We start from the raw sequence: 10976 nt of genomic DNA, 5'->3' as shown, positions 1-10976 counted from the left end.
ACATCTAGAATAAAGGTCAACCAAGCAAAGGACATTTTAAGCGGTCACTAAATGACTTTTAAAACCTCATTTTGAAATCTATTAATTAAACATTTAGTAAATTTGGCTTTTATAAATATGACATGTATACTTGTTTCTTGATTTCTACAATCAAATTATAAAAAATAATATAACATCAACAGCAGTAGGTGATTTTTTAATGTGACCATGAAATGTGATAAAGTTTTTTAACTGAAAAATTAAAGTGAATGCAAACGTATAGAAGTAGTTTCGCCAAGATTTTATACTAAAGAATGATCCATTTAAATAGATGACATTTTACTATTTTTAAAACAATGACAATTTGCAATCAAATGACAAAATGTATATAGAATATCTGACTATATTTGATTTAAAGAAAACTATTATAAAATTATGATTATAATTCATTATAGCAACTTAGTACAATGATTACACAGCAGCTATTAGACGATTCTATGATGATCTGCACAACAAACGGGTATGGGAATAAACTGTGACAGCTAAAGAACTTACAATATAACTTTAAAATACTTTGATTAGCAGACACTTGATTTTAATCTATCAAAAATAATGTGAATGTTAATTTTAGTCACACATTACTTACAGTGATCTATCAAAGAACAAAACGTGCCTTTGCAATTTTAAAATCTCTGAAGTTGTAGTTTTCATATCTGCAGTCTCTCCTCACACTATTTTGAAAGTGTCAAAATACTTGTCTGTTTAACAGTAATTATAGCATGGAGAAAGAGCACATCACTAAAATGTGTTTAATCAGAATTTATATTTGCATCCCTCCATAATACATAGCTTAAGGTCTTTCTTGATCATAATATTAAAATGAAGTATTATAATAGTATGCACTGAAGCTGAAAAAGATGAGAAGAATAGACACTAAAGTTTCCACAGGACTGTTATTGATCAGGAGGTTCAATCACTTTTGATTTTTAATCTTCTGAAAGTGCACACTGAAAAATATTTTTTGAGCTTCAGAAAATTCGTTTAAGCTATTTTAATATAATTTAATTACAAGTGATAAAATTTCAAATCAGTCATTTTGGGTAGAAAGTATTTTCCAGAGTATGTCTATGAATAAGTTAATTCACCAGATTTTAAAACTGAACATGTTTGAACAACTTGTAATCTTAATTTTCAAATTACAGTAATGGAATCTCTTGTAAATCTTAATGCCAATTATTTCTGTCTGAATTAACTTTCAATCTTTATTGACACATGGAAAACTGGGGGTTTCTTTTCTTGCTGATAATTATATTGTTCTGGTTGTTAGAATTATAGTGTCTCTGCTTTGTTCAAAGCTCGTTAGGGCAAGTTTTTTGAACTTGGATTTATTACCACTTACTTATCTTGGGTCTAGCACAACCTCAGGAATTGTGACAAAGACGCTTTTACTGATATTTTAGCATATTAAAAGGTCAGAAACATCAACGAGGGACAAACAAGGTTTAAGAAGATTTATTTGTGCAAAGAGAAAATATGCTTTGTAGCTTTGTGCCATTAATAACAAAACAAAACAAAACTAGTCTTGTTTTAGCTTTCCATTTTCCCAAATAGTAGAAATAGACGGCATATGGTCCTTGAATTTTACAATTACATTATGCCAAAGAAAATGAGCCAGAACATTTTAGCGAATAAAAATGAGCATTTTTGAGCAAATTTTTTCTGTATGAGTTTCTTCTAATCTTTAAGTCTCTGCTTCTTTTCTTACTACATTGATACTTTTCTATTGTGACTTTACCTGTCTCTCGTCCTGCCCCCAGCTTTCTCTTGTTCTCTTTCAAAGCATTTTTTCAATCAGCACATGAGTTTCTGAAAGAATATTATTTAGTCTTGGCTTTTCCCTCAACTTTATTCAGCAAAGCTACTGACTTGAACAAAAGCAGTACTGTACCTGCTCCTGGCCGCCAGAAACAATGACGAGCGCCCTGATAAGATTAGATGTAATTTTAAATGCAGCGGGGACAAAGCCTCCCTCCCACTCACCCCACTCATAACCCCCTACTGTAATTCCACCACAGTGAGCAGTTGAAAAATCCCTGACCAGAGCCAGACTGCTTGGTAAGCGCCACCTAACAGACATCGAAACATGATCTGCATCATTTTCAGGCTTGGCAGACATTTTGTGCATAAAAAAGAAAGGAAAAGAAAAAAGAAGGAAAGACTAGAAAGAAAAGGAAAAAAAGACCATCTTTGAAACTGGACACAAGCAAACTTTATACATTCCCAGTTTTATAGTTTCAAGAAAGACTTAAATCTGAACTATCAAAAAAAAAAAAAAAAAGAAAGAAAAGAAAAATATGCTGAGAACATGTATAAAATCAATTTAGCTAGTTTCCTTTTAGAACAGCAACTATCCCTTTATATCTAATTTAAATTGTTCTATGGATTGTGTAGTTTTGTAAACTATTGAAGTAGCATAAATGTTTGTGTATGAATCTAGGAACCTAGGTGCACAATGTGCATTTTTTTAACTCATAAAAATTTACCCTTTAATTCTGTGAAAGCACCTATAGAGTGTCAGAGCTCTTTCCTTTTTCTTCTGCTCTTTGGATAAGACCCTTGACTGAATAGATGTCTTTACCTTTATGTGTTACATTGGTTCTGATCACAAAACTCTGTTGATTCCTTTCTTGTACTAGTATGCAAATAATAACTTAATCTTTGTTGCATTCCATTTCTAAATCTATCTATCTATCCATCAATCACTACTCTTTCCATAAATACAAAACACTAATTTTATATTTTAAGAGGAAAAAATTATATTGGCAACAATGAACGTATATTTAATACAGACGCAACTCACTTTACCCACACGAGGGCTTTTATAACATTATAGTAAGTTTGAATTTTTGTGAAACAAATCATTTAAACTGCATTAAATAAACTTTTAAAATCAAAGGTAACCCTTTTTATAATGTGGATAAGATCTCCTTAATCTGTCAGATCTCAGATGCATTTGTTGTGTCGAATGTTCTTGATAGGGGACATGACTGTGTGCTGAAAAAAAGTCAGATGTTGAAACTGGATAAAGAGTCTTAACTGACTAAATTTGAGAGGTTTACTAATCTCTGAACTTCTGATCCCATAGTAGTAGGTATTTTTGAGTTAATAGAAGAGGACAAATCTCTACACTTGCCTAGTTCTGGAAATTAGTGATGTTTTGAGTACAGAGCCTACCCATTACCTGACAAATACACTGCATGCGTGTGCTGTGATCGCCCTTCTTTCTTGCCAGAAAACTTCAGAAAGCTGAGAAAGTGCAGCTTTTTGAGATAGATTTAGAATCTATCCCAACCCATGATAAATTTGTATGTTGTTTTCCTCTGAGAGAAGAAAGAAACCTAAACTAAGAATTTTCATAAGATTTCAGTTAATTAGATTCCACTAAACATTATTGAAATGTGTTGTTATCCTTGAAAAGGGTGGACTACATTGGTTTTTAAATTGTTTTGGTGGGCAAGAATGTCTTTTCCTTTTTTCCTTTCCCCCCCTTCCCTTCCCTTCCCTTCCCTTCTTTGCTCCTTGCTTTGTGTGTGTGTTTTTCAGTCTGCCAATAATGTAACCAGATATCTTCAATGTTCTTCTATCTCCCTTTTGTATCCTCCTCTGTCTGTATCTGGAAAGATGTGGATGGGGTAGCAAAGCACATTAGGATCGGGGAAAATGCTAAGGATGATTTTCCATCTGACAGCCTCTTGGCAGGTGCCCAGCAGCCTCTGTATCCTTCTAGAGTCTCAGCAAATTTCTTGAGCAGTTCCTCTTTTGCTCTCCCCTACCCCCTTCCTTCCTTTTCTTTCTTCCTACAATACCCTGGACAAAGTCCTAGGCGCCAGCGATTAAAGAAGACACAGTAGGACATAGTTCCTGTTCTCAGAGAACTCACAACCTGGTGACAGGAGCCTCAAGGAAAGAAGCAGTGTTTGCTCCAGGCTTTCCCTCTCCCCTGCCCCTGATCAGAACTGAAGCTTCCCATTTTCCACTTTCTTCTACCCACCAGGAACCTGGAAATGAATGCAAGCTAAAGTAACTGATAATCTTTAAAAGTCTTGGTCACCTCAGACAGCATTTAAATGTTAACTCTTGCTTTCAAAAATGGGGTAAATTGTAAGGATTTTAGTCCACGGGGAGCACAGATGAAAGGGAGAGATTGTTTTATGTTAGAGCTCCTTCCTCAGAATCTCTCAATCATGACCACAATGTATTTATACTAAGGTTGGCCTCATCTTCTTGGTCCATCAGGATTCATACTTGGAGAAGTTCTTTACAACTGTATAACTTTAACTTTTTTCATATTTGTCACTTTCAGTGTCTACTTTATGAGAGAAAAATAAGCCAAATATTATTTACATGCCAATACTCATCATAAAGTAATAAAATTTATACATATATTGAAATATTGTTTTCTGCATTACTAATATATCCTTGTAAAAACTAGAGATGAACCTCAGTTTCAGAAAATCTGTACTTGGGAACTCTCCCCCTCTTTCTGTGTCATCTTGCTAGCATTATTTTAAAGTCATAATTAATACATATTTGTTGTAATAATATCACAAGATCCACATAAACAAAAAGAACAAAAAATAAGAAAAAATCAATCAAATTTTATTATATTTCTAGCACCCAGAGATAGCAATTCTTAACATCTGCTTTCAACTTTTTTCTATCTAAATATTTTCATATTCTTCCACGAGGGAGATCATAGTGTACACAGCAGTTTTAAAGCATTTTAACTTAACAGTTTATCACAAATGCTTAAAATTCACTAGAAGGATTATGCTTAATGTTTATAAATACGTTTCTATCTTTTACATATTTACATCACATGGATGTGCAGTTTATGTAAAAATTCACTTTTGTATCTTGTCTTCTTTCTCTTATTATACTAATATATTCTTTTCTGGTTCTTTAACCTCCAGCCTCTAAGCTTTTTTTTTTTTTTTTCTGTTCTGCCACTTCTAAATGGAAAACTGTTTCCTCCTTTATCTGCTTGTCTGGAAATGTTGTTCATCCTACAAGACTCAACTGATATAACTCTTTCTCCAAATCTCAAATCCAGCTTCATCCTCTGCATTCCTGTCATGCCTTGAGTAGACTTGCATTACGGAAGTTATCATACTCTGTACGCAATGGCATTGGCCTGGGTCAGAGATCAGACGCCACAAGCCTGGCAAGTGGCATTAGTGAGGCATTTTCCTGCAGGTCTAGGTTGAATGCTCTGGGCAGAGCAGCCTCTAGGTGGCATAGACTGTTCTGGGAACTCCTCACTTACGGAAAGCTCAGCACCGTGAAACAGCTGCCTGGCTAAATTCTGTAATCTGTTTAGACCCAGTGAGTCATGTGTTAGAAGATGTGAACCCAGACCATAACTGGGGTTCAGGCAAATGCAAATCTGATTGAAGGATTGTGGGTTTCTTCTGGGAGACTCAGTTGGAGGAAAAGATTGCAGCTCTCCAAGAGAAAATCACCTGTTAGTGGAGAGAGCCTGACTGTGGTTGGGTTGAAATGTTAGAAGGAGCCGTGGCCGCTGGTGACTCTGTCTGGCTCAGCTATGCCTGGCCATCCCTGCTCTGTCCTGGGAAGGGGACTGCTGTGTAAATAGAATGACTTGTGCCACTGGGGACCCAAAGGTTCTGCTGTAGAAACCACCCTGAAAGAATCAGTAGACTCAGAGACAGAAACACACAGTCTGGATGCAACCTATGCCTTGTTGGGGATCCCGTGCAGTTGGGTCTGACCTGCAGGAGTGGGGAGACAAACTGGCGGCAGAGTGCAGAGGTCCATGGGGCAGAAGGATGGGGCAAGTGCCAAACCTCAACTGAGAGACCCTTCGGGAGAAGCCCCTATCCATCTCCTCCCACTTGGCCGGCTGACTGGCTCCTAGAGGGATTGCCAGCAAAGACTGCACTTCCTCTGGTCAGAGCGCTAGGATTTAGGGTATGACTCCCAGTCTGATACACAGATACACATAGCAACTATGTCTTTTTATCCCTTGTATTCTCTAGCACTTAGGATGGTATCTTACAGGTACCTAATAGATTCACTTATTTATTAAACTCAGATGTTGCTGAGGCCTAATATATACCTGGCATTATTCTAGGTTCTGGGACAAAAACAGTCAGCAAAAACATACTTCTTGCCTTCACGGAGCTAAATGTCCACTAAACTAGAATTCAAGCAAATGTTAGTTCTACCTTTTCTTTCTCTCCTATCTCTTCACGCAGTCTGTTTTGAAATATAATAATCCAAATTTCACTTTATTTTCATAATATGCTCTTAAAAATATGGAGGAACAAGCAGTTCTAAAACAGAAATAACCTAGCAGGATACCAATGATCCTCAACAGGTACTGATACATAAATTGATACTTTGGAATGTACATTAATTTTACCAAGTCACCAGGCCAGGTGACTTGCTTTGGAACCCTAAATTGTTCATTAGCCTGTCGGGGAGATGAACATTTTGTACATATATGCAACTTCTTTGGAACTGTAATCCTCAGTCTCTTCATTTTGATCTGACAATGAAGCATAAAATGAAGATTGATAATAATTTTGAACTGGATTCTTTAATAATTATTATTAATTTCTTATGTTCAAGATTCTATGCTTAGTCTTGGGAAAGAAAGAAAAATGAAAACAAGATGGTTTCTACTATAGATATAGTATAAAGCCTAGTAGATTTGGCCGAAGATGTAGTCTTTCAAAATGAGTGAGCTGCCAAGTGCTATTTTCCCCACTGTTGACAGATCAGAATCTTAATCCACAGAGTTCAGCCTGGAAGGGAGCAGGGGACAAGTACTGCGTGCTGGACACAGGCAGGGAACGGGATTGTCCAGACGGCATGGCTCGGTACTTCCCGGCACTTGCTTGTGCATGACAAATGTATCCAAAGTGTGGCTATCCATTTCTCACGTGAGTCCTGTTATTTTGAAAATCTTAAAATAGATGAATTTTCTATAATGATAACTAGACAATGGACACTAATTAGAAAATGAACAAAAGCCACCTCTTTTCAAAAGCCTTATTCCCTTCTGAAGAGACTTTAATCATGAAAGTGACTACAACGTACAGTGTTTCATGTTTTCCAAAGAATAGTCACACATTTAATTTTTATAGCAACTTGTGAGCCTAGCGGTATTATATTCATTTTAGAAGTAACAAAACTGGGCCAAAGATATTAGGTAATTTGTCCAATTTGACTAAGACATGACAAGAAATTGGTCAGAAAACAAACATAAAAAACACTTATTTTTCTCCCACTTGGAGCAAAACATGATGCTTCCAGATGTTTGGGGAGACGCTTGTGACATGGATGATATGACCTCTGTTCACAAAGACCCTGTATTTGAATGGAGACAAATAAACCATTTACGTAAAAAGACATAGATCATTATATTAAAAGTGCAGAATAATAAAGGGCAAGTGACAGTCATAAATTCTGACGTCCTATGGAGCAATGCCACAGCTCAGAGATGTTAATTCTATTAATACTGGGGATATCACTTTCTCAGTGTGCAGGAGAGGTGCTGGGTGACTACCTTTGAGTCACTAAAAGTTTATCATAGAACAATAGCACAGAAACCAGGAATAGAAAAATGGGTGTCTCTGAGCAGTAGAAGGGTTTCATGGAGAAGCAATTTCCTTAATAATTTCTAATTGTATCATTAATAAAATAAAAAAGACAGGAACTAAAATACTATCGCATTTTTACTAATGAGAAATCCATATAAATATTTTCCATATGAAAAATCCATAAACACATTTACAAATAAGTATGAAAGATTTTTTAAAACATATCAGCTATTAAGACAGAACCTTTCTCAGTCTTAAGTTTCCAAGCCAGGGTAGAAAAATGGACTCTCTTCCCAGCCCTCCTCTCTTCCCTCAGAGGGTGCTTGGAATAAATTGTAGAGGGGTGCATACTCCCTTCAAGGGAAACCTTGAAGAAAGAGAACGCAATACCTCACTGCCATGTAATGTAAGGTGATACTTTTTAAAGTAGAGGTTTTATTTTACAGCAGACCTACAGCATCTATTCCCACAGGTTTAACCCTGACCTACACTGAAAGGTTCCAAGATATCTACTAATTAGGTACTAAAATTTTTGAAGAGAAAAAGATTTAAAAAGAAAAAAATTTGCCTACATCTTTCAAGCCCCAGGGCAGCTACCATTTAGATGGACGGTGATGAGTTATGCAGGACAAGGTATCTCAGCTTGCTGTTCTTAGAGAAATAATGAAAGCAAGTTTTGCTGAAATAAATTTTTTTTCATGCAGACTGTCTTTCTTTCAGCTTCAATTGAAGGAAATCCTTATGAAGGTTTACATGAGGAAACATGTTCAGATTTAAAGTTAATGTGTGACTTTTCTTCTTCTATTTGTTTTTGTAGAAAACAGTTGTATAGACTGATATTACTTAAAAGGTCTAATAATTGATTCATTTTTCAGATATTTTGTCTAGATCGAAGCTGGTAAGCCCCAGAGTAAAAATTTGTACAAGTAAAATAGGAATTTCTCTAAGCCAACACTTGAAACAATATTTGCTTGAATTCTACTGGTATCCTGAATTATAGTATAGCCATAGAAATAAAATATTTTGGATAATGTCACTGGGTCAGTATTTTTTGTTTTTAAAATTTTAATGTTTTTAATGGCATTGCTTTTGTAATTAATCTTAAGATGTCATGATATTTAACATTATTTACCGCTACTATGTTGTCATTAAAAATGCTGATACTGTGTTAAGTGGAAGTAACAGGGAGCCTGGGTCCAACCTTACCATTGAGTTAGTCTGTGTGTGATTTACTCAGGTCACTTAATTTCTTTGTGTCTCAGTTTTCTTCATGTTTCCAGAGATGTTAATAAAAGCCGTTCCCTAAGTCGCAAGATTTGAAAGGACATATGAGATACTATTTGTAAAAGAATTCTGAAAAAGATGAAGCATTCACATATAGGTGATATAATTTTGAAATATTCAATTTAGCTCTTTGTATTAATCAGAATATGACATGTGATATAATTGATGCTGTCAGTGATACTTAGGTATTTATTTAAAACTAAAAATATACTTAGGTCTTGTGGAGGTCCCAAGGAGCAAGATGGTGAGTGCAAAACACATAGACTCAATGTCAGGAAGAATATAGTGGAAATCCTGCCTCTGTTACTTAACAGGGAAATTATCTTGGACAACCTCTTTATCTTCTCCAAACCCCAGTGTCCCCATCTGTAAAACAGGGATAGTGATGTTTATCCAGTTGGGACTTTACACATTAATGAGGCTCACTGTTGGCCATAATTAGGATTGATGACTTACAGGCTAGGTGCTTTTAGGAAGTTGATTAATACATGAACACAGCAGTTATTTAACCAGTGTTTGATAATTTTATTTTTTTTAAGTATGTGATCATCATGGTGGTCTGAATGAATTCACACTCCTCAGAATGCCTGAAGTTACTAGACAGCAGCAGTATTTAGTTTTCAATTCCGTAAGAAAGAATGATTTTAGGGTTGATGTATCCAGGTGTTAGCTATATTGCAAAGTTGTAAAAAATCAGATATTTAGCTAGACAAAGAGTATATGGAATAATTGCAATATTTTTCTGTAAATGAACTAAATAATTTCTTCTATTTCATACTAATTTCTACACAGAATACATTTTTAGTCTCTAAGTATTTTAGAATAAGGGTTTTTCTGTATTTACCTTTTATACAAATGAACAAAATTATAAGCTATCTTTTGTATATAGGTATATTTCGGTATATTTGGTATATGTACTATTGTCATAATGGTGGTAGACTTAAATATTCTCATTATTTTTTCATATTTTGGGCTTTTAAAAAATTCTATTTTTATAGAGTCAAAAAGAATGACTTATATTAGCAACTGTACTTACATTTTTAGAAATGAAGCAAAACTTATGCATCTTCATGGATGTTAGAGTGAGGCACTTGGGGGATCATAGTTGCTCTTGAGTATCTGGAATTTTTTTTTTTTTTTGAGGAAGCTAACTGAAGCTCCATGGTAGGTTTTACGAGGTATAAAACAAGAATTCAATGCAATTAAAAAAATTTTTTTTAGAAAAAATAATTCAGCTATGAGAGCTAGTTCTAATGCATAAGTATTCCCACAGTAATTTTGGTTATTGTAGGTGAAGTTTGAAAAAAGAATATGGAAAAACAATACTTGAGAAATCATTTTATACATTTGTTCAGTATGTTCGTACTAGATAATAAAATGATATAAGAGGTAATAGAGTCATCTGTCAATGGACATTTAGGTTGCTTCCATGTCTTGGCTATTGTAAACAGTGCTGCTGTGAACACTGGGGTGCATGTATACATTCAAACCAAGGTTTTGTCCGGATATATGCCCAGTAGTGGGATTGCTGGATCATACGGTAGTTCTATTTTTAGTTTTTTAAGGAACCTCCATACTGTTCTCCTCAGTGGCTGTACCAATTTACATTCCCACAAACAGTGTAGGAGGGTTCCCTTTTCTTCACACCCTCTCCAGCATTTATCGTTTGTAGCTCTAACCCTAAAAATGAATGAAGTAATGCCACCTGCAGCAGCATGGATGGACCTGGAGATTATCATACTAAGTGAACTAAGTGAGACAGAGAAAGACAAATATCATAGGATATCGCTTATATGTGGAATCTAAAAAAAAAAAAAAAAGTGATACAAATGAACTTATCTACAAAACAGAAACAGAGTCACAGGCTTAGAGAAAGAACTTATGGTTACCAGGGTGGGGGGAGGGATAGACTGGGAGTTTGGGACTGACATATACATACTACTACATTTAAAATAAATAACCAACAAGGACCTACTCTATAGCACAGGGAACTCTGCTCAGTATTCTGTAATAACCTAAATGGGAAAATAATTTGAAAAGGAATAGAAAGAAAAATAAATTAATTTAATTTAATTTAAAAAAGAG

Source organism: Aethalodelphis obliquidens, unplaced genomic scaffold (assembly GCF_003676395.1).
Source record: "Aethalodelphis obliquidens isolate GAN/ISIS:26980383/991018 unplaced genomic scaffold, ASM367639v1 scaffold4, whole genome shotgun sequence".
Classification (NCBI taxonomy): domain Eukaryota; kingdom Metazoa; phylum Chordata; class Mammalia; order Artiodactyla; family Delphinidae; genus Aethalodelphis; species Aethalodelphis obliquidens.
This window is presented reverse-complemented; position numbering follows the sequence as displayed.